This window comes from Lichenostomus cassidix, chromosome Z (assembly GCF_008360975.1).
Source record: "Lichenostomus cassidix isolate B80296 chromosome Z, HeHo_3.0, whole genome shotgun sequence".
Taxonomy (NCBI): Eukaryota; Metazoa; Chordata; class Aves; order Passeriformes; family Meliphagidae; genus Lichenostomus; species Lichenostomus cassidix.
This window is the reverse complement of record NC_139511.1, coordinates 63,795,357-63,820,418: the sequence shown is the minus strand read 5'-3', so window position 1 is coordinate 63,820,418 and position 25,062 is coordinate 63,795,357. Positions and strand designations below refer to the sequence as shown.

The window sequence follows — 25,062 nt, the reverse complement described above, 5'->3', positions numbered from 1 at the left end:
GGTCTCATAACATTAAGGTCTTACTTTATTTCCATGCACACCACTTGTCTTCATTCTTCTAATAAATACAAGCATGTAGCATAGAATCAGGAAGTCTTCACAGTGGCTTTAATTAACTCATTAAGCACATAACCTTCAGAAAATTCTGCTTGAGAAGTCTATAAATGTAAGTTGTCACTTGTTCAGTGTCTTGGCCTCTTTGGTCTTCTTGGAGGTCCTGGGCACTCTGCTGCTCTGCAAAATGCACACAAGCTCTCTTATCTGTTATCAGCTTGGATTTTGTCTCAGAAGGCTCTGAAATCTGCTGTAGTTACAAGTCAGCCTGATGTGGCACTAAACTTTTCAAATGCTAAAATTAAACATCAAGCAATGAAGAGTCAGAAACACTAATAAACATATTAAAATAGGATCATTTTGAGACCGCTGCTTCAAACTGTGTTTTTCTGTGTTAATGTACACAGAAAAACCTCTAAACATGTTCCAACTGAAAACAGGACTAGCTCCATTGAAAAGAACTCAGAGATTTGAACTTGAATGATGCCAAGCTTTGTTTAGTTGAGAGAAACTCACTGCTTCCTGTGCAGCTTCCTGTGGAGAGGAAGTGCAGAGGGAGGTTCTGTGCTCTTGTCCCTGGCATCCAGAGAGAGGACATGTGGGAACAGAACCACAGAATCATAGAATGGCTTAGGCTGGAAGGGACCCTAAAGATCATCAAGTTCCAAGCCTCCTGCCCTGGGCAGGGACACCTTCAACTAGACCAGGTTGCTTAAAATCCCATCCAGCCGGGCCTGGGCACTGCCAGGGATGGTGCATCCACAGCTTCTCTGGGTAAGCTGTTGAGGCACCAGCCTCACAGTAAAGAATACATTTCCAGTATCTAGTCTAAACCTACTCTCCATCGGTTTGAAGCCACTCCCCTTTGTCTTGTCACTCCAGGTTGTCATGGGTAACAAAATGTTATTGTACTCCTTATGAATCTGTGCCCCAAAAAATCCTTAGTCTCTCTTTATGAACCAGTGCCATGTCCAGAACAGGAATCCCAAGGTAAGAACTGTGGGGAGGGAGGAGGGGTGTTGATTAGATCTCTTTTAAGTTGGAGCCTGGAAGCAGGGAGCACTCTCTTTCCCGGAAGCATTTGCAGAAGGTGGTGGCTTCACTTTGGAGAGGGTTGCTTCAGGCGGTTGGCTTTTTTTTCTGGGTTTGGAACAGCAGTCACTTGGAAAAAGTGTATTTCACAAGCAAAAACCTTTGAAAATCCTATCTGCAGCATGGAGCTTGAGGGAGTTCCTGGGGCCAGGTCACCCTGCATCAGTGCCAGCAGGTGAGTTCTCTCCCCTGCACACACCACGGCTCTGTGGACAGCAGTACCAGCACGGGTGGAGTCCTGCAGCCTGCAGGAGGAGCAGAGCTGACCCCACATGAGCCAGCAAAGCTTCATCTGCCACGAGAACTGCTGTGTCTTCTGCCTTCTCATGAGGGTTTGCTGGCATCGTTTCCCTGTCTGCTGGACTGCACAGCTGCCTTGAAGGCTGCTGTTTGGGGGAGGGTTTGCTGCCACCTTTTCCCCTTTGTCTCCCCTCACATAGTGGCCTGTGGCCGGTGCAATCCCCGAAAAGGTATTTCTGGCATTTTGGGTTTCTCTTTGTTCTCAGGGAGCTAATTTTAGAAATTTTGTATCTAGTGATTATTTACTGTTATTTTTTGCCTTTTTTTGAAGTTTCATTTGTTATCAAACTTATTTTTTCACTTACACCTGCTCACATTGGTTTTCTCCTTATTGGTGGAAAGGGATTGGTTAAACCTATAAGGGGAGGCAACCAGAATGCTCCCCTTTAAATTGTCTTAAACCAAGACACACGCTCTTTTAAATAGTTGCTGTCCATCTTTCCTGTAGGCTCCCTTCAGGTACTGGAAAGCCACAATTAGGTAGCCCTGAAGCCTTTTGTCCTCCAGGCTGAACAATCCCAATTCTCTCAGCCTTTCCTCATAGCAGAGGTGCTTTAATAATCTCGGTGGCTTCCTCTGGACTGACTCCAGTAGGTCCATGTCCCTCCTGTGCAGGGACCCCAGAGCTGATGCAGTGCTCCAGGTGTGTCTCACCAGAGTAGAGCAGAGGGGCAGAATCCCCTCCCTCCCCTGCTGCCCACAGGGCTCTGGATGCAGCCCAGGACACGTTTGGCTCTCTGGGCTGTGAGTGCCATGGCCAGGGCATGTCCAGCCTCTCACCCACAGCACCCCAAGTCCTTCTGGGCAGAGCTGCTCTTGGTTTGTTCATCCCCAGCCTTGGTTGATTCCAGGGGTTGTCCCAACCCAGATACAGCACCAGCACTTGGTCTTGTTAAACCTCATGAGATTCCCATGGGCCACTCCTCGAGCTTGTCCAGGTCCCTCTGGATGCCATCCCATCCTTTAGGTGTGTCAAAAACACCTCTCAGCTTGGTGTCATCCGCAGACTTGTTGAGGGTTCACTCAATCCCTTTGCCTATGTCATTAATGAAGATATTAAATTATGCTTGTCCCAGTATGGATGCCCAGAGGACACCACTTGTCACTGATGTCCATCAGTTGACCACTGGATGTGATGGTCAAACCCATTCCTTTCCCACCAAAGAGTTCACCCATCAAACCCATGTTGCTGCAATTTAAAGAGAAGGATGTGTGGAGGACCATGACAAAGGCTTTACGGAGGTCCACATAAATTAAATCTCTAACCCTTCCCTCACCCACTGATGTAGTCACTCCATCTTGAAGGTTATGGGGTTGGTCAGGCAGAACTTACCCTTACTGAAGCTGTGCTGGTTGTCCCAAATCACCTCCCTGTCCCCCAAGTGCCTTAGCACAGTCTCTAGAAGAATGCGTTCCATGATCTTCCCAGGTGCAGAGGTGAGGCTGACAGGTTAGTAGTTCCCAGGGTTGTCCTTTCTTCTCCTTTTAAAAATGGTTTCCCTTTTTCCAGTTGCCTGGAACACCGACTGCCATAACTTTTCAAATATCATGGAGAGCAGCTTGTGAACTACATCAGTCAATGCTCTCAGGACTCTGGGATGCATCTCATCAGGTCCAATGGGCTGTGAAGATTTCGCTCATGTCCAGTGGGATATCCACCCTTCTTATAATCTTTTTTTAATCTTGCCCCATAACCAGCATAAACACAATGTGAGAATCTTGTTCCTCTTGATGAACTTAAACCTTGGAACTAAACTCTGAATGAGACGTTGGGTTATATTTCCAATATAATGAAAGACTGAGAATGGATGAAAAATTATATATTGCAGTAGGGAAGAAATACAAGCTGTAATACCAACACACTTTTTATAGTTTATGTGTGAGAGTCTTCCAAGAACACAGAAGCTAGAAAGAGAAGTTCAAATGAGAATTAAAGAAACCACTGCTAGGCAATATGGCCTGATAATTTATCTCTCCTTTAGTCCCCTTCTTGCAACACATTTTATTGAGGGATTGTGTTGGTTTTGCTTGGCCTGGTTTTGGGTAGCAGGGGGGCCACAGACATGCCTTCTGTGAGAAGCTGCCAGAAGCTTCCACCATGTCCAGCAGAGCCAATCTCTGATGGCTCTGAAGATGATGGACATGCTGCTGGCCAAGGCTGGAGCAATTAGAGACGTTGGTTATGCCTCTGTGACAAGATATTTAAGAAGAAATTCAAAACAAAGTGGGGTCATAGTTTTTTCTAGCCAGAAAAGAGGAGGAAGTGAGAACATGTGAGGGAAACAACATGGAGACACGAAGGTCAGTGAAGAAGGTGGGGGAGGAGGTTCTCCAGGTGCTGAAGCTGAATTTCCTCTGCAGGCTGTGGTGAAGACCATGGTGGAGCAGCTGTAACCCTGCAGCCCATGGGAGGCCATGGGGGATGCAGAGATCCACTCAGCCCATGGGGGAGCTGCCCACACACAAACAGGTGGATGCCTAGAGGGTTCCAGTGCAAGACCCAGTGGAGAGAGAGGGCCCTTGCTTCCCAGCTGGAGCAGCCTGTCCTCCCTGCACCCCATGGAACAGTGACCCACACTGCAGCAGTTTTGGGAGGACTGTCTGCCTGTGGGACAGACTCACATTGCAGCAATTTTGGGAGAACTGCTGCTCATGAGATGGACCCACACTGGAGAAGGTCACAGAGAACTGTCTCCTGCGGAAGGGACCCCATGGAAGGACTCCTCTTCCTGAGCAGTGGAAGATCTTGGTGATGAACTGGCCAAAGCCCCAGCCCCTGTTTCCCAGCACTGTGGGAAGGAGGGAAGGTTTGGGTGGAAAAATGCTGTCTGTAAGGGCATATTTTACTTCTCATTATCCTCCTCTGATTCTGTTAGTAATAAATTCACTTTATTTCTAAGTTGAGCCTGTTTTGCCCTCGGAGTGTTTTCTCTCAGTCCTCATCTTGACTCATGACTGCTTCTTTAAGTTTTTTTCCTCTCCTCTGCCCAGCTGTGGCAGGGGAGAGAGTGAGTGAGTGGCTGTCACAGGTGCCTGGTGTTTGACCAGTGTCAAACCATGACATGACATCTGGGATCTTGGTATGAATATTAACATCTCTAAGAAAATAAAAAACTGTGCGTATATCTACAGAACACTTCATGCCCCATTTGAAACTAATGTCAGTTTTGCTGACAATTTCTATTAATAATTTTTGGCAACTTCCCTATTCTGTTCAAATTTTCTTTTCTAATCAAATTCATAACTTGGCATGAGGAATGCACACAACTGCTGATGAAACAGCAGCCCTTTTTATTATCTGGAGACTGGGAAAAGAAGGCACAGAGTAAAACTGTGTTTGAAAGGAGCAGTTCAGGGATCATGGAGGGCATAACCACTCTGTAGGTTCACGTTAACTAATATTTGCTAATTATAACCAAATAAAATAAATTCTAGCAGCAAGCACACAATATACTAACACATGTTTATCATACATAAAATCAATCCTTTTTCTGCTAATCATAGTATTTCAGATTTTTACTGGGAGAAAAGAAATTGCATTGCTAAGTAAACTGTTTACTATAAAATGGCATACACCATACCTCCCATAATTTAAACACTAGTTAAGCTGTGTACATCCATTGAATATTCCTAACACCATTTCAATGATGTGTGGAAAGGAATAGTAAGTGCTTGCAATTTTAACTTCCCTTGTCAATCAGGCCAAGGTCAGGGACCTATATACCCATGAAATTAAACAGATAAGGGAGCAAGGGGGAAGAGAAATATTTGCAATTTTAATTCCAAGAAGTGATGAGAGCAATGCTCTTTTTTTTCTGAGAAATTCTTGTAATTACTTTGCTGCGGACAGAGGACCAATTTCCTTACTGAAGATAGGGTACAATTTTTGTGAGAGATGGACAAATTGAATGTGCAGGCAGACCGTCTGAATTTTGCTTTCTGAAGTGTTTTTGAACAGAAATGATGGCTTTTTCATTATGGCAATGACATAGAAGTTTTTTGAGTATATGTAATTACATAAATTCAAGGGCTATGGCATTGTAATTATCCATCCATTTATACTGAAAATTCTTCTAATTTGATGTTTTTTTCTATTTCTGTCATGATCTAATGTCTCATTTTGATGTTTTCTCCTGTTATTAAACAGACCAAAAATACCATCAAAACTCCTTCTCTGAATGCTGTTACCTTTCCACTGAATAAAAAATGCAAATCAAAATAATTTCCAGAAGGCTGTAGCCAAAGATTGCTAATTAAAAGGAAAGTTCCTGCTTAAATGTGACAAAAAATGGGATTTTCATGCATCCAAAACCAGGCTAAAATCAAAGTTGTCTTTCCAAGATATTCTGAGTTTGAAAAAACAAAACAGTAACTGTGGTTCATCATTTTTTCAAATCTGAAGTACTGTCAAGCATGCAAAAGAAGACTGAGAATGAAAACCAGTGTGGGATTTAATGCAAATAATCTCACAATCTCAGTGAAAATGGCTTCTACAGTATCTAGAAAATTATAGAAGGCTTAAAGTAAGAATTTAATAAATATTTACAAAACAAAACAAAAGATTCCTGCAATTTCCTCCAACTTTTTTTACAGATTTTTATTCTTAATACTGGAAATCCTATTCTTTCATAATCTTCTCAGTCTCTTAAAAGTGTAGAACAGTGACTCAAGATACCAGGAAAAAAAGTGGAATTATGTATGATCTATTGCATAAGTGCATTTCTTAGTGCACCTACAAAAATAATTTGTCCCTACTTCTATGAAGAAAATTGTAGCCTCCTCCCACAAAACATACATCAATCCATAAACATTTCATATTGATACCCATGTGGGTTTCCACCCAGACTCTGGAATTCAGATTTAATTGCTTGTCTTTAACTTCTGCATTTGCTTTTTCTTTAATCTCATAGTGATCAAGTACAGGGTACATTTTTTAGACATACTCAATTTTAAGACAGTAATGTAATAAAGTTTATATTGTACTGGTGGAAATGAAGGGCAAGTAAAGAAGTTAAGTGCAAAAGAAATTACTTATTAGTATTGTTTTGAAGATATGGGAGGATTCAGTTTATTGGCTGATTAAAAATAGAGTTGCACTTAAACAGGGTATGGTAACTCAAAAAACACTACTGAAGGTATGAAAACATACACAAAGCACAATACCAGAAATAAAACAGGGGAAGCAAAATGGCTGGGTTTAAATTACTTTAGTAACATCATAAACATACAAAAACATGGCGAAAGGAAATAATTAAATGCTTATTGTGCTCAGTAAATAAAACATAGGAAAAACTGTTCACTCCAACAGAGCAGTAGTGTTAAACACTAAAATACCTGAATCTAATCAGATAAATGAGTTCATTGCATTAATAAGGAAAATAGGATCAGTATGGATTTAGATTTCTAAGTAGGAAAGCATAGGATTTTTAAGACTATAATACTGACAGGAGGACTAGGATGGTGACAGTGCCTACAACACACTGTGGGAGACCAGGAAACCTAAGAGCAAGACACAAACAATAATATAAACCAGGTAAACTACATGGGGATGCATTGCTGAGGTAAAAGTTTACAATACTATATTGGATTATTTTAGTAAACCCAGTCAGGAAACTCACAAGAGGAGAAACAGCTCCTGAGTTAGTCCTCAGCAAAGTACAGGACAATGATCCAAATTCATATTATAAAGGAACTAATCTGCAACTGTGTCCATCATATTCTTCACTTCATGTCCAATGTAAGCAAAAGAAAAAAAGTATATATCCACTAACCTAGGGTTTAATTTAAAGAAAAAAATTTAAATGAGTGACATTGTTAAAAAATACCGGCTTGTAATTGTCATGATGAGCTTTCAGTGGCACCATGGGAGTCTGTCAAAAAAAAAAAAAACAAATGGAAGGAGCTTTCCTTAGAGAAGACATATTGAAAAATACGTTTCAAATTCATGTGACTGTAGAAGATCTGGAGAATAACAAAATGAACTGTTGCAAATTGCCAAAATTGAATGAAAAGGACTCACTAGTTTTGAAGGGACACACCTCCAAAGTCACTAAATTATTAGCATTGATGTGCAACCCATGTTAACGACAGCATTTACCAAAGCGGGTTGCTAGTGTACATGCCTTGGTTCCCCTCCTTTAGCCCTGAATGTAAGCTAACTACCAGTTCTCTTTCCCACTCATTTCTAGTCTGACAACATTGCAAATTAGTTCAGTTCACCGTGGGAAAAGCTGCAGAGCAGAACAGCCACAGCAACTCAAGATAAGTGAACATTAAATGGCAACTAAACAGACAATTTTATTAAAATTATTTCTGAAGTATCTTAGAAAAATAACATATCATACAAAAAGAAGAAACACTGAATCAATGGCATCCTGAAACTTAGTTATCTCATTCTCTCACAGCTACTGCTTTTGCTGCTGGTTCAGACTTACTTAATGGACTCTATGAACTTAAAGGTCATTTCCAATGAAAAAGAGTCTAGTAGTCTGTAACTCAAACATTTTGCCTCTTACTTAACTATTAGAATCAATTTAATATCATGGTATTTTGTTTTGGCATCAGTAAAAACATTTGAATTGTATCATCCATCCCTGGATTTCTGAGAGGGACAGTTTAACACACAACTTACACATGTGAAGTAATCCACAGAATGGAACACAAGGAATTTAAGAGAGATAAGGAAGATAAATTACAAAAGAAAATACAAATATTTTTTAGTCAAGCAAAAGAATGAAAAAGATATGATAAATATACTTGAACAAAGAATACAGAATTATTCTTTAAAGAAGCCACCAAGAAGCCACAAAAGTAAATAACTACTAATAAATTTGCAAAAAATTATTGTTCTACTAAATATACATTTTTCACACATGAGGAAGCAGACTATTTTATATTTAAATATCTTCCAAAAATATACACACTTTTTGTAAGGTGCTTTTGTTTTTCCTTTTTTAAAACCCAGGAGGGCATTTAGCTGCATTGTTTCATAGTGACTTATGCTGACTTTAAACAGATGAAAATTCAGACATAAATTTAGACTATCTTCTAATAATACCCTCAGGGAAAAAAAAAGGAATGAAAATCAACACACAGAAGGACCAGAACTTAAATATTATACTCAGTGATCCTGGTATACTCATTCTTCCTTCAACAGCATAGGTTTTAATTATATCCTCTCGAGACCCATAGAGTTTTTCGAAAAGAAGACCACAAACCTGACTTAACAATTTAATTTCTTCTGAAAAAAAGTATTTAAATAATACTCAGTATGAATTGGTTATATTAGACTCTATCCAAACTTCAAATTATCAGTAAAAAACCATTTGAGTCCTACCCAATAAAGAGTAAGAAAATCAGCATGATCAGTAGATGGTTTATGCTTAGGGAAATCCCCAGATTCTAAGGAACAGGTTTTATGAGGACACAGGAACCATTGTAGAGTCCTAAGAACAGGAATCAGTCTTGAATATCTTAATTGGCTAGATAGTTGAGCTCAGTGAGTTGCAGTCAATGGCTTGATGTCCCAGTGGAGACCAGTGACAAGTGGTGTCCCCCAGAGAAAAGTATTGGGACCAGCACAATTCAACATCTCAGTTAGTGACATGAACAGTGGGTCCAAGGGCACCCTAAGCAAATTCACTGATGACACTGAGCTGTGTGGTGTGGTCACCACACCGGAGGGAAGGGATGCTATCGAGAGGGACTGGACATGTACATGACAGCCTTGAGAGGTGCATCTGTGTGAAACTTGTGAAGTTCAACAAGGCCAAGTGCCAGGTTCTGCACCTGGGTCAGGGTGATCCCAGGCACAAATGCAAGCTGGGAGGAGAAAAGATCGAGAGCAGACCCAGGGAGAAGGACTTGGGGCTGTAAGTGGATGAGGAGTTCAACATGACTCAGCAACATGTGCTTGCAAGCCCAGAAAGTCAACTGTGTCCTGGGCTGCATCCAAAGAATGATGTGGCCAAAAAATCAAGGGAAGGTGTTCTCCTCCCCTGCTCAGGCTTTGTGAGACTCCACCTGGAGTGGCACATCCAGTTCTGGGGCCTCCAGCATTGGAACATAGACCTGTTGGAGCCAATCCAGAGAAGTGCCAAAGTGCTATGAAGATGACTGGAGAGCTGGAACACTTCTATGGAGACAGGCTGAGAAAGTTGGGGGTATTCAGCCTGGAGAAGAGGAGGCTCTGGGGAGACCTTAGAGTAGCCTTCCAGTACATAAAAGGTGTAAAGATGTAGTTGGACTTTTCATGTGGGCATGCAGTGACAGGACAAAGGAAAGTGTCATTAAACTGAAAGAGTGTAAGTTTGTATTACACACTAGGAAGAAATTCTTTACTGAGAAGGTGGTTAGACACTGGAACAGGTTGCACAGAGAAGTAGATGCCCTGTCCCTGAAGCTGTTCTAGACCAGGTTGGAAGTGGCTTTGAGAAATCTGGTCTAGTGAAAAGTGTCCCTGCCCCTGACAGAGGGATTGGAACTAGGTGATATTTAAGGTCCCTTCCAAACCAAACTATTCTATGGTTCTGCGACAATAAGGTGGACCAGATGATCATTGTAGGTCCCTTCCAACTGAGCTATTTGATTTAAAAATTGCAGACCTTGAAAAGTAGTTCCATTTACATTTTTGACCATGGACTGGCAAATATTTGGAGCCCATTAGAGTTCTACAAAATTCCTTTCTTGAAGGTAGAATACAGGAGACAGCTACTGCAGACAGGCCCAGGGAAAGAAAATTTAGAAGGAATTTTTACTTCAAATGAAGTAATCAAAGATATTAACACACCTGTATGGGCAAGCCAAGTTGAACACTGCTATAAAAAAAATAAAATTACAACATTATAAAATAGATTAGAATATTTATTTTTAAAAATCCTGCCAGACCTGTTTCTGGAGTTGTCAAAATGCCAGTGAATAGATGGGAAATTTAAACAGAACCCTGTTAACAGAATGTGATGCAGCAGTCATGTGTTCATGCCAGATTATATTAAAGGTTTATGTGTGCCTCACATAGTCAGCAAAATGGGAACTCTGTATCCAATACCTGACATTCCTGCAGATCTAATACCTGTTATAACCACTGTAAGTTTCTGTCTTAGCCAAAACCGATGTCTTATGCTCGAAAGTTTTAAAGGGAAAAGCATATGTTAGACTTGTACAAGTAGTGTAAGTATCACTTCGGTCTAGTAGAGTGTAAAATATGCAAGTAATTTGTTTTTTTGTGGTGGGTTCTGCTGGGTTCTTATGATGGTTGCATATAATATTTTTAGAAGATTTAACAGTTATGTAAGTTGAAAAGTTTTGGAAGACGTTCCAGGGAGACATTTACTCTGAGTGTAATCAGTGTGCCTTGCTATACAGCGTGGGACCTGTAAACTACACCTAACAACATAGGCTAAGGAATTCAATAGGCTTGAAACCCAATCCTGAACACTTCAGAACATATCAGATGTTGACTAAAGGGGCCACTAAATGAAAAGTATCTGCTTGCCTATATGCCACTCTGGCTGTCCAAACACCACATTGCTCTGTTAAATAGGGTGCTTGTAACCTCAACTCTTAGAAATTCTATTATCTCAAAGAGGAATATACTGGGAGAAACAAATGACTACTGAGATAACAGCAAGAACCTCCAGTCTAAGCTCCACAAGCATCAGTGTATAAGAGATGTGAGCTGACTGGACTTTGTATCTGAGCTCTTTTCTATAACCAAGAGAACACACACAAATTTCATTTCCATTTTGAAAATCACATTAGCAAATACAATTTTCTTGGTAACTACAAACTCAGTGGATACTGAAAGAAAAAAAGCCAACTACCTGCACATATACTGAAGATGAAATCAAATCCACATACTAAGAAAAAAAACAACTAACAAAAGATCGCCCTCCTCAATACAAATGCTCTAAGAATTAGAATGGAAGGCAGTATTATTAGTGTTCTTATGGACTACGGAAATAAAAGACATATCTATACTAGTATTACTGATTTCAGTTTAACAAATATTCTATCAAAAAAGAAAAAAATAAAAGGAAGAATACAAAAAAACCAGAAGAAATCCAGACAGGAATTTTAAGATAATGTTAAAAATACAAGGAAAGTTGTTGAAAAAAATACCATACAAAAGAGAAAGAAGTCCTGGACTCGGTAACTTAGAAAGGAGGTAACAATGTGGGTTTATAAAATAACAGATGATGCAATGAAAATATACTGGGCTGCTATGACTCAGAAACTAAATTCCAAAGTGCAAATAGAAAAAGTCAGCATTGCAGTGCTTGTCTTATTTACTCTCTGGGCTGAACATGGAGCTTTTCAGACATCCCTTATCAAACATCTGCTATCAGAACTCTTATGACTGTTGCCTAACCTGTGTAACAAAATATGTAATTAACATCACTCAATATCCCAAAAGTCTCTTCATTCCCCTTATGATATAGCCAAGGTTCTCACCATGTTCTGGACACACACATTCATATCCTCTTCCTAGAACTTTATCCTGAATTCTTCCCAAATTCTTCCCAGGCAGTACCCATCAAATACTTGACTATTCAGAAGACACTGTCAGCTACTTTTGTCACTGTCAATCTGCGGGCCCCTATTTTTTTTCCTTCTATTGGTCATAATGTTCTTCTTTATTCAAGAAAACTTAGAAATAACTTTCACTATTTCTTCGTTTTCTCCATCTCACTCAACTGAGCAGTCTTTGCATATAAATCAAGCCTCCCAAGCAGCAATAATCTAACACAAAATTTTCTTTATTAAGATGATTATTCTGTAAATGCAATATTCTTGCCTTTTTCCCTGTAGGATGGGTTATGAACTCCAGCCACAGGCTGAATATAGGAAAAATGAACAGCTTTGATCCACTGCAGCCATTTCTGTGTTTTCATGCCTGAAAGAACTTAAATACCTTCTCCTAAGGAAGCAGAACAGTTTTAGGTTAGCAACCACGCGCCTCAATATAGATCCTAAGCAACAAGCACTGAAATAATCATCTTCTTGGATGTGGGCCTGCTAATACCCTTAAAAAACAGAACTGGTAATCCAAATGATCCTCTGTGTGTTTTTCTCAGGCTGAAAGTTATGACTTCTGAAGAATGTAATATCTCTCACAGGAAGCATCACCAGTATTTATTCAGGCTTTACCTAAATTGCACACTTGAAATGGGAACAGCAAAGAGTATTAGCAAATAAGTTTAATTTTTCTCTAGTTTTCTATTAATAATTTTCTGGACTTGATTCTATCCCTTCTGAAACATTAAACTGAAACACTGGTGCTTCAAATGAAAGTAATAATAGAAAACATGAATGTTTTGTATTGTTTCAATAAATATCTGCAAAAATGCACAACACTTACCAAGAGACAAAAAAGCCCAACAGGCATTGAGGCTTCCCCAAACATCTCCTTTTAAAACTGTTTAAAAATGAAATTATGAGGTAGCATGTCACGCATTGCTGGCAATTATTACACAGCTTTCACAGGTAATTAAACCAAACTACTTTGATTCCAAAATGAAACACCTTCCCTAACGACAGAGGACAGCCATGAGAGCCACACATCACTTTCCCTCAGTGCAGAGCCACAACTTCACTGTTCTGTACATCTGCAGCAGCCTCCTTGCTCCCTGAGCCAGGATGTGGACAGGCGTGGGAGGAGGCACTTAGCTACTCCTCACCACTTGAAGTCATTTGTTGTCTCCTAAAAGATGAAGTGAGCCATAGGAGAGCACCCTTAAGCACTGTCCAGCTTGCATGTTGCTTGTTGGATCATAGTAAGCCTCAAGGCAACATGATTAACTACTGCTGCTCTCAAACAATTCGAATTTAAGGAGGATATGAAGTCAAAGATAGTGATAACAGTCTTACAACTGAAGTTTTGGGTTGATTCTCCATCGAAGTTTCAACTGCATTGGAAATTTAAGATCAATATGTAAACCACACACACTAAGGCAAAAAACACACCCACAGTGAGTTGATTTTAGAGTATCCACAGATCTGAAAGCCTACCACTGGCTATTTTTTAATTTGCTTATTTTTGTATACAAAATACAACTCATATAAATACTAATGAAGAAAAAATAAAAAATGAAATCAAGTATGTAGAGTAATACAAATATGTTGATATAAACATTTTGCATCATTTTCCATAAAAAAAAATAGGTCAAGCAATTTGCAAAAGCACGAAATAGCTTGGTTAGTTGTTAGTGTCCCTGATTTCTGTTAGTATTATCTATCTATTCCTACTTATTATTGCAGAGACACAAAGATAGCTACTACAAATACATTCAGTTGTTCACAGATAGCTGCTGTGGCTGACAGTCTTCCACTTAGAACTGATGAGCAAGAGCTGTATGTTCTTTTATAAAGAAACACACATCAGTTAAATTAATATTCCCACCAAAGCACCTGTATTTCATAACCTTAATAAGTATGTTCCAAGGCTGAGAGTTTTACTCATCCAAACCTATTCAGAAAGTGATTTATGGCTACTAAGGTACCCTCATGAGATGCTTCACTCCTTAACATTTACATCAGAAATCTAAAGGCAAATTAGAAAAAAAAAACCATAGGAAAAAAAAGCATCCAACATACTGATCTGCATATTTCTGTTATGAGCAGTGTGTCAAATTTAAAATATTACAATGAAGTGCAGAAATAATCAATACAGTCTATCTCTAAAAACACATGATCTCATAACAACAATGGAATTGATGTTCCATAATCTATGTGGATATAATTCACAGGCAATCAATTTCAGAAGATCATTGGACTAAATTAGAGCTTGGACATTATGCTTTTATTTATTTCAATTAAAACTACAGTTCTCTGTTCAGTCTTTCGACAACAGCAACATAAACACCTGAGGTCTTTCATAACATCATTTTTTAATAGGGTTCTGCTGTCAATGCTAAATATATAACAAATGTGAACATTTTGATTTGGTATACTGTTATGTATTTTACAGCACTGTCATTAGCTATGTAAGATGAAAGAGAAAGAAAAATCAGACATTATTAGAGTACTGTAAGTCTAGTTCTGGTATCCTCCACATTGATATTACAGAATTAAACTGACTTCACAGTAATATGTTCCCAATGAATACTTCTGAATACATGTCCATAGTACATGGTATTTAGCACAGACGGACCCAACTTACACCAACAATTTCAAATGGAATCAGAAAACCACATTTGCCGGCATTTCACATAGAAGAACATATAGCCACTAAACAAGCTGGAACGCCTGGACACGTGTCTTTGGGCAGTGCACAGATGGCCTGCTGTAAATCGACAGCATCAGAAATATCCTAGACTTGTTATGCCCTCACGGATCAGTTGCACAGCACATGCACAGGGAGGATGACATGTCCTGGATTCACCTAATGCACCCCATGAGCTGGGAAAGGCCGATCTGCCTCTTTGTCCACAAAGAAAACAACTGGAGAGACTGCTGCTGCTACCACCATTGTCCAGGACTGCAGATCACCCCAGAAAGCAGCAGGTTTTAACTTGCAGTAATTTACCAGAATACTGTTCAACTAGTTAGTTGATTTAAAGAAAAGGAAAAAAAAAGTTGGATTCTACTTATTGTTTTCTAAATTAGTCATCACTGGTCAAGGTCATCTATATTAGTGAGCTCTAAGAGACAGCTGACCAAGAGAAAATAAGGACAGATTTATTTATACAAAATTAGGAAAAATGCAAAGTGGGGAAAAGTTGGAGATGTAGTTAATACATTAGGAAAAGTATTCAGATCCATACCTGACCTGAAAACTGAAAGTAGTAAATTAATAATAAAAGAATAAATTGGAATGAGAATGATACAACATGTTTCCTAATCCTTTTACTTTGCAAATTAATGTTCCGGTTTTTATCACAAGGCATTTTGTTCCCAGAAATTAAGCTGCAGTCTTTTAAGTCAACTGCTGCATGTGTTCTAAAAACTTTGATGTTGTTCTGTTCTTAAATATGTAAGCATCAAATATTAAAAGTATTTAATATGCTTGGAATATCTCTAACTTTTCTATTGCACATTTTAAATAGTTAAGAAGGCTGATATGATATTGAGCTCATGGAAGTGGCCAAGTCTTCACTGTCCTCTTGCTTCATTTATTCCCCTGATGTTCTGATAGAAATATCTTCTCAGGAAAGTGGTTACTCTTCATTTCTCTCAGAAATGAAGCAATGAAATCAGGTCAATTTCAAGTTTTCTATAATGACTTTAAACATGCTGCAAAACGCCTGAACTTGCTTTAATAAAATATCTTATACACAGAAATTTTCTGGAACTTTGATGAACAGTAAAGATGGTCATTCTGAGAAAAACACTAAATTATTTTAAATATTCAGAAATAAAAAAGAATTAAATGCACGAGTAGTGAGAAAAAGCACTGGGATGGCAGAAAAGAATAATCAAAATTAAAGTCCACTGGGTTTGGCCAGAGGTTTAGATTAACCTCTGAAGTAAAAAACAAACCACTATGAAAGAGAATATATCACAAGGTAATGTTAGAAGTCAAGCCATTGTCATAATCAGATGTCTCATTTCACACGTTGCCTCAGATGCTCCCTTCTCAGTACAAGACGTGGAACAGTATCACTATTGAAAAAGGCCCATCTGGCATTATCTGCAGATGAACCAACACTGCATTTTATAATGGACACATAACACAAGAGATACTGAAAAAAAGAAAAAAATATAATGGTTGATATATGCAGACTAATAATTAAAACTTCGCACTAATTAAGAAAGACATTAAATCACCTTTGATGTTATGTGATAATATAAGAGGGAAAAGCATAATAAACTCCAGGACTTCACCAAAGCATGTAAAATGTAGCTGCTCCTTCACTCATTCTTATTGGTTATGAAACTTTAACTAATATGTAACACTCTATTTTGCGTCAGAAATATAAAGTAATAATAATTTAACCTTTAAGCAGAAAATGTTTAACATCTTTTAATACAAAATTTAGGATGAAATTATATGTGTATGTTGGAGCGTGAGCTTACTTTAGTGACACATACATAAATTTTTACTACAACAGAAGAACTCTGTGCTGAAAACTTGGCAACTATTCGGCATCCCAGAGTTCTGTAAACTTTGTTTCTTGTCCCTGCAACTTTAACGTACTTTTGTATCGATATATTTTTGTGTGCATTTTCACCAAAGATGAAAGAGACTCCAGAGTTCATCATACTTCAGTTATCTCTTCCACATTCATAGCTTCTACGAAAAGTTTTCTATAATTTAGTTTATAAAGATTTTACTTACACAAACGGAGTCTTTTAATCCATCTAACTGAGAGAAATGCATTCACTTCTTAGGATATTCCAAGTCTGATATTTGTACCAAGCATACTGCAGGTATGCTTTAACTTGTGCATATCTCCCTCTCCCGAGGGACACTTGCAAAGTGAAGACCTGACAGATCTTGATCCTGATAAGGTCACAGGGATTTAGCTATATTATAGCTTTGCTTAATCCTCATTGGTTTTGCCTACTGAGCACAAGGCTGTTTCCCTGACAACACAAGAGAAGTTACCACAGCATCCAGGAACACATATGAAGTCCAGGTTTAAGGTATATCCCAACTGAAAATACATTATTTAATGCTTTTTTCTATAGGTCACTGTATGGTAAAAATTAAAGCTCTGAAGATCTTCTGTAAACTCTTACTTCTATTAAGCTTGTTACTATTACTTACTTCAAGGACATTCCCTAAGTAGGTTGCACACTTCTGAAACTTGCTTCTTGAATTAATGAGCACACAGAGCAAAAGTCACAGTAAGAAGTCACGGAATGGAAGGGAATACTGCATGTTTATATGAATTCCTATCAAGCAGGAAATACAACATGAGAGAAAGCAAAAAAAAAATACCACTTGAAAATTTAACAAGTGGGCAATAATGGCGAGCATAGAAAGGGAGGGACCATTTGGGGTCTAAAGTGAGAAGTCTGGGAACAAGCTTAACGGTGCATCTAGAAATGGGATGGTGAGAAACTACACACTGCAGCAATATTTTACATAAATACATATGGAAATAGCTATGTTTTTCAGAGTTCAAAAAAAAAGGATTTTACAATAATTAATATAAAATGTGAAATGAGAAAACAAGCATATGAGATCTGTAAGCTGAATAAGGAAGGTGTGATTTTAGAAATACTCTTCAGTAACTAATAGAAAAAACCCCAGGCTTAAACAGTAAATCTAGCCAGATAATTTCTTATACTTCACCAAAGGCATGCAGTACTACAGTGCATAGAATAGATCCTATATAAAATTACTTCTGGTTCAAATTTGGTCAAACAATGCTAAGAGGGTAACTTTCTAGTGACAATTCTTTACCTGACCACATAGCAACTAATTTAACATGAAAAAAATGTTGTTAAAAATCTTTTCTTGTGTGCGCTGGCTAATGTAACAGAAATGGACTATACGCTCATGTGTGTTCTAACTCAACTTGTACCTGGCAAATGCAGTACTAATAACTGTAGCTCAGACAACTGAGAGGTGTCTGGGTGATTTTAGTTGAGACGAAGCGAGACTGAAGAAAGGGAAGAGACAAATAGTAGCTTGACCTCATGGTTAATGGAGGAATGTCTGAATCAGACATTGCAATGTTTTACTTTCCAGTAAAAAAAAATTAGAAGACAAGGATTTAATCAATTGACAAGACAGCAGTTTGTTTCTAAGCAACACAGGTCACCAAGAATACACCACTCCACTCATATAATTGTTTTCCTATTGAATATGGTTATACATAAGTTTTCAATTTTCCTTTTCAAATACCTGAAGCATATAAGCTCACATGACAAAAAAGACGGGTTAGCACAACCATGAAGACAACTTCCCATGACACTGACCTTCCATCTTCAAGAACACTGGGGTTCAAAATGTAAGGGAAATTATTGTAGGGTTTTGGGGGGACTTTTTGTTAGGCTTTGTTTAGTAAGTTTTGATTTTAAACTCCCAACAAACAATGATGAAGAGTTCTTTATCTGTGTGGCCCATATTTGTCAATTTAGCCCTGTGAAGTTGGAAAAACTATGAATTCTATTGCTTTCAGAAAAGAAGTAGAATGTCTAATTTGACTTATTTTCCACAGACTGCATACTAAATAAATAAATAAATAAAAAATGAAGTAAACTGGGACCACTGAAAGAATGCAGTAGGAGAGACAATATCAATTTTATTAAGTAGTAAGATAGTAAAGTGACCAGCAAGATGTAGCAGGTGTAGTAGCATTACCACAGTTAATCAAAGTAAGAGCATTTGTTAAATACCAGTTGTATTTCAGTCTCCTTATGGTTCATGCTTTTGAGTCTAAAACTCAAAATTTTCTGTAAACTTGTGAAAACTTACTTGGAATAAAATAGTGCCTGTACAAAACTGTTAGTGATTATTTGCTCATTTCAGTTCTGAGAAATCTGTTATTTACACAGGTGACTGAACCACACAAAATGTGCATATTGCAAATATATTGAAGAGAAACCAACTGGTTTTGAAACCAACTGGTTTTTGGAAAATGACAGACTGTTCAAATTATTGCTAAAAATAGTGTTCAGTCTGTAAAGACTATGAGCAGCTTGCATTATCAATGCTCTGTGAAATCACTGTCATAAAACATTTTACACATTTAAAAATGTTTTGGGTAATATTTTGGTTAATACACAACCAAACCATTAATTAGGCATTTTAAACCATAATGATGAAGGAGTTACATCTAGGAATCAGACTTTTATAAGAAATACAATCACATTTAGAAAGACAGCTAATGTAATTAGGAAAAGTACTTACAGGAAAACCCCAGAGTTAATTCTTAGATAGTTTGAAACAGATGACAGTTGCAAACACAGTTGTGCTGACATCATATATTTTATATCTGTATAAAAGAAAATGATTATGATTAGGAGAGGGAGCTAATTTTCAAAACTACCGTAAAATTTAATTAATTACTTAATTTTCAAAAGTACCTTTCCAGCTGCAAAACCAGAAAGAAATAGCTAAAACTGCTTTAAAATAATAATGTCTGATGTGACAAACCTAACCTTAAAATTATTTTAGAAGAATTGATGGTGAATAAACAACAAAGATTGCAAGTTCATTCCTTTTGGAGGAATACTGGGCAAGATAAAAGTTTGGTTAAAAGGATATAGGGCTTTCTGCAACAGAAGAAGGAATAAGAAATAGGAAAAGACACTAGTCAAAAAGAAGCAGGCCCAAGGCTAGCTCATGATTAAAAGCAAGTTTCTCACATGGTTGTTCATGCTTACACGCACTCTAAAGGAACCCTGAATCCTTAAGTTCCTACAATAGTCATGTAAGAATGAAGATAGAAAATTATCTGAAAATGTATTTGTACTAGTACTAAAGCATGGAGAACAACCAAATTTATGCTAAAAACTAAGGTCCAAGTAAAATAACATATTAATCACAATTGATATTTTATCACAGAGAAGCCTTCAGTGAATGACTTTCCTAGCACATATGGAAGTCACACATGTCTCATCAGTTAACTGAGAGAATCATTAGAGGCTTGAACACTTCTTTCAAATATGAGTTACTCAGGATTCCAAATCCCAACTTCTTGTCTTAAACAACTTATTTATTTCCTCTCTTTTGCAGACTGGGTTCTACCAATCTAAGTAGCCAAGAAATTCCTCTAAAAATTCTATTACATCTTCCCTTAAGTTACTGTGGATGTATGTTAATCATACTGTAACACATATCAGTTGAAAGATTGTATTTGCAAAGATTCTGTGCTAATACTGTGTTGACACGGATACTGAACTGAAACTTGTCAGACTTTTCTGATTCATACAGAGAATTAAATTTTACTTTTCTTCTAAGGATTCTGGTATCTCACCATATTCTCTATAAATAATATATATCGGAATTCATTGATTTCCATGAGATCACATCTTTTCCTGGATCCACTAGTGAGTAGGTCCTTCCAGATCAATGGGACTTAAACACTAAAATATTAATTTGACAGCTCCAAAAGAATGAAATTATATAAACCACACAACAAGATTACAGAACTTCAGACAAGAACATTTACTTTCTAAATGCTCAAAACATTGCAAAACACAAAGTAACAGTGCAAAAAAAAGTAACAATAAGCAGTCTCACCTATCTCAGGATTCGGTTAGCTGGAATAATTTGTGAAAGTATTACAAGTCTAAATAACAGTTTTAGCTGAAAAAGTAATGAAGTAAGGTTTCAATTCATACTTTTACATCTTTTACGTCTTTGTATCTACTAAATTAAATTCAATCTAAAAATGAAACAAAATTTGTCACCAAGATTGTTAAGGAATTTAAACAAAACAAAGCATCATAAAAAATACAAAATACAGTATGTTTTCATCATGTACAAAGGAAAAAAACAGAGAAAAAAAAGGTTAAATAACTTACATCATGTTGCACAGCTGGGGGCCTGTGCAGGAGAAGGATTTATTTCACATTTCTTGTTTCAAAATCTCTATGTATTCTTTCAGGCTCCTTTTCCTGAATGGAAAGTTAAGCACAGATTAAAAAGGGACCACTAGACACAGATACTAAATTCAGACATAAAATTTTTTATTTCCTAAAAACTGATGTAGCCTTCAGTATTAGAGAATGTAACTTTAATGTGATGATGACAGACTTTTCTTTTTGTCGTAATTGATGATGCCTTTTCAAGTGTGTTGAGGTAATTCTCAGCAGTAATAGCAAAATAAAATAACTCAAATTGCCAGCATCTCCATGTACCTGTCACACAAGTTTTCAACCATTGCAGCTCCAATTTTGATTTTTCTGTCATAATTATTGTTCATTACAGCAACTACTTTAAGACATACAAGTAATCTGCACTAATCCTATTTTTTTTACAGTAGTAATTAGTGTTAAACTACCTGCTTGTCTATATATTTGTGGTTTATCCTTTTCCTACAAGAAAATATTCTTTGGATTGCAGTGTTAGAATGATATCGCATAATTTGCCCCTTTTCCACAAAGGAAAGAAGTTGACAATGTGGTCAGCAGATCGTACAAGGAAGCACAGACATACAGTCATATTTCTTGACCTCACTTTTCTTCCAGTAGAGTAAGCCTTATAAAACCGATTTTGTTTTAAAAATATTCCTAGCAGAGTCTCAAATTCTTCATCAAAGCTAGATGCCATTTAGAACCTGTCAAATTTCATCATCCTTCTGGATACAAATGGAGAACTATATAATCCACACAAAGTCTTACACAGTCTGTAAAATGGAACAGATCAAGTCATTGTCTCTGGTTGATAAAATAAATCATTTCAGAAAACATTACAAACTCAATGTTAGCAACTGATTAAAACAAAACAAACTATCTAAGACTTCCAGTAGGCTTCGTTTCTCTATCTGCATTGTGAAGGCTGCTGAAATTTTACAAATTTTAAATGGCAAATTACATTGCTGAAGAGTTTGAGACTTTTCTAGAGCTGTTTTTAAAACAAAGTATTGTTTAAGCAAAGAACATATTTCAACACAATGCAACCAATTTATTAGATTTTACTACTAAGAAATGAGAAAGTTTAAACAGCATTAAACACCTTGTATCCTTTTTTCACTTTCAGAATAAAATAACACAATGAACTTTATGCCAGAAAATTTATACTTATAGCAATTTCAGTGCTGTTAACTTAAAAACCATATAGGTTATATTGAGATTATTAATTAAGCAGTCAATGTTTGGAAAGTCCAGGAATGTAGTTTTCAATGATCTGAAATTATTTTAAAGACCTCCTAATGAAAAATGAAAGCCCATATGAATGACTAAAAAAATCCCAAAACACCCAACCCATAAACAGTTTTCTCTATTTTGTTGATGGTGTACTAACTGATTTTTTGCACTCTTGCTGCAATATTTCAATATTTTACTGTCTGTAAAACAGTGATAGAACTAGAAAGACATGCGCTAATGTATCTTCCAACAACATATGTGCTTCCTATGCCAGTCTTCTGAATGTTGTTAGATAGAAAGTTGACCCATTCCTAAGCAGAAGGATAAATATATTTACAACTGGTCAGTAGCCATCTCACCCGTATGATGCTGGGTGGGCCTAGAGGCAAGACACACTGTAATGAAGTATATGACATAATAAGAAATACAGGATTCTCAACATGAGGGAAAAAATTAAATTTTAAGAATAGTTAAGAAAAAGAAACTCTTATTACCCACAGAAGTTAATCACAGTAAGTATCATAAGGAAATACATTATTTTCAAGTTTGCTTTGCTTAAGCTGTTCTATTTCAATCTCCACAATAATACAAAGCTGTCTCTTCCTCTCTGTTATCACACCTCAGTTAGGTTGCCTGCTTCTTTCACTCTGACTAGGAAACTTCTAGCTTGTAGTTTCTACAGTCTCCCAACTTTCATCATTGCTGCCAGCCCCTCAAGCCAAGTGACTCTCCATTGGCCTCTGGCTTCCTTGTTGTTTCCTGTCCCTTGCATGGCTCCCAACCCTATGCTGCTCATTCACTCTTGACAATAAAATCATCATCACAGTTGCATGAAACTTTGTTTTGAGACAGAAATGCTATACTTGTAACGGAAAGTGGCTTAACTTCTACTTTCTGAATATGAAGTGTCAGGATACCTCCTGCCATGAATATTAGCTTTCATATATGCAATACTCTCACAGGTATACTCTTGCAGTACAGTTCCTTTTCATATTATTTCTTCTTTATTTGACAGTAAGAAGACATTCAGTTCAGTTTTCAGCAGGCCTGAGTTTTGCAAGATTTGTAGCAAAGTCCAATTCAACAAAACTGCACTTGAAGAAGAGGTGGCTTCCCTTTCAAGGGGATCATTTTAATGAATTAGCACTCACTCTCTTGAAGAAAATACATTAGTGGAAAACCCAAAGAAGGAAAAAATGACCAAGCTGCTCCTTAAATCTCTTTCTGTGAAAGGTACAAAATAGCATATTTGCCATCTTTTGTTGGCACAGAAAAAAAATTTTAAAAAAATTATTGTATCAAATGGTGAAAACATACCTTGAGACTTCTATTCCACGAGGAAAGGAAATTTTGATTCAATCTGCTTCACGAGTGATCTCATAAGTTAAGCCATGATATCGTAATGGCTAACAGCCAAATTTCTGTCCCAGTCATAAACTTGGAAGTGTAATGATGATGTATCAGCTGTGTAGCTCACCCACAAACTATTTCTCTGTTGTGATAATTATGAACACAAATGATACTACCTGCAAAGACAGAGATGCATAGGTTTTGTCACTCCTGTCTGAGGATCAGAGAAGCAAATTCAATGGAAAAGAAATAATCAAATGTTGTGTGATTACGTGTGCAAAACTTTTGATAAATCTGCCTGGTGCAGAAAACTTCTGCTGCATCCTTCAAACGGCAGAGTAGCAGAGATGAGGAAAAGGTGCAGCTGTTTCTTTCATAAGCAAATCTATAATTAAATGCAATTAACGATTTAAACTAATACAAATTCATTCTAATATTAACTGCTAATAAGACTTAGCCCAATTAATGTCTGAAGAGCAATCGGCAGTATTTACAGATCAATATTGATGTGATTAACACATCAATAACTTGAACTAAAATTGCTGGAGAGGATTAGTTAAATGATACAATTATTCCATGACCCTGTTTGGTTCTGCTGTTACTCTAAGTAGACTTAAGTAAAGCAAAAAGAAGGAGAAGAATTCTGGAAGAAAGCTATGTCATACGAAGTAAACCTCATGTTTAACATACAAAGTGCATCCTATACCAAAATCACTGTTAATTTTACATACATCTCTTCAGGCTTTCAATGTTTATGAAAAAAGTCTTTCTGAGTTTATTCAGTTCATCATACAGCTTGTACTTCAAAGCTGCTCCTAAGTCTTAAGAGGCAGCTGCCTAGGGCATAGTCCACTCATACATTAGTACATCTCTTCAAAATCAAGATCAAATAATTCATGGATTGAGACTGTCATTATCATGCTATCCAATACGTTTTTGACTCCACAATTGCAAAGGTAACTTCTTCAGATTCCAAGAACAAATTCTGACTCATCATTTATGGGGGACAGTCTGAGGTACAGCAGCAAAACTCCTCTTACCAGTCTATACTTTATTCATGCAACCAGACCTGGCTACCGATGCTCTTTTACCCGCTATGGTCAGTCTTAATCCTGACCACAATTTGCACTTTAATTCACACTATAGGCCATCAAGTTCTCTTTAAATAAAACATCATTCAAAGCCATTTAGACCTGACCATTAGAGTACCAAATCACCATCTACTTTGTTCATGCAAATAAGGAGTTAAGAGGAGTCAATAGAAATTAATTGTATTGACTTACATTTCTGTATCCAATTATTTATCTCATCATTCTGGGACTGCATGGCTGTGTTTGTCTGACAGAAATATTACTTCCAGTGACTGGGGGAGGGTGGGCACTGAGTGCAGGAAATACATTTTGCTTAGTTTAAGACATACTACTTTTGCTTTTCACGTTCCTCAGAGGTTAATCCTTTAGTCTTGCATGTATACTATTCCTTACTAATTTAGAAAATCACCACTTTTAATGGCTGTGCCCAGATCAAGCTTTCCCTTGATTTAAAAGCCATGTACCTCAC

The 25,062-nt window shown here is 37.3% G+C and overlaps 1 protein-coding gene across 4 annotated transcripts in view; it reads right to left on the bottom strand.

Moving 5' to 3' along the window:
* PRLR (prolactin receptor) overlaps positions 1 to 25,062 on the bottom strand; it is a 151,959-nt gene that overhangs the window by 110,371 nt on the left and 16,526 nt on the right. For 3 of the 4 annotated variants that reach the window (XM_085043466.1, XM_085043469.1, XM_085043467.1), the window contains exons 3-4: positions 20,869 to 20,961; positions 19,250 to 19,334 (exon numbers count right to left, since the gene is read on the bottom strand). The gene's annotated coding sequence lies outside the window, so the exon portion shown is untranslated. Of the gene's footprint in view, positions 1 to 19,249; positions 19,335 to 20,584; positions 20,651 to 20,868; positions 20,962 to 25,062 lie in introns of all 4 variants that reach the window. The other variant, XM_085043468.1, reaches the window with a different exon arrangement.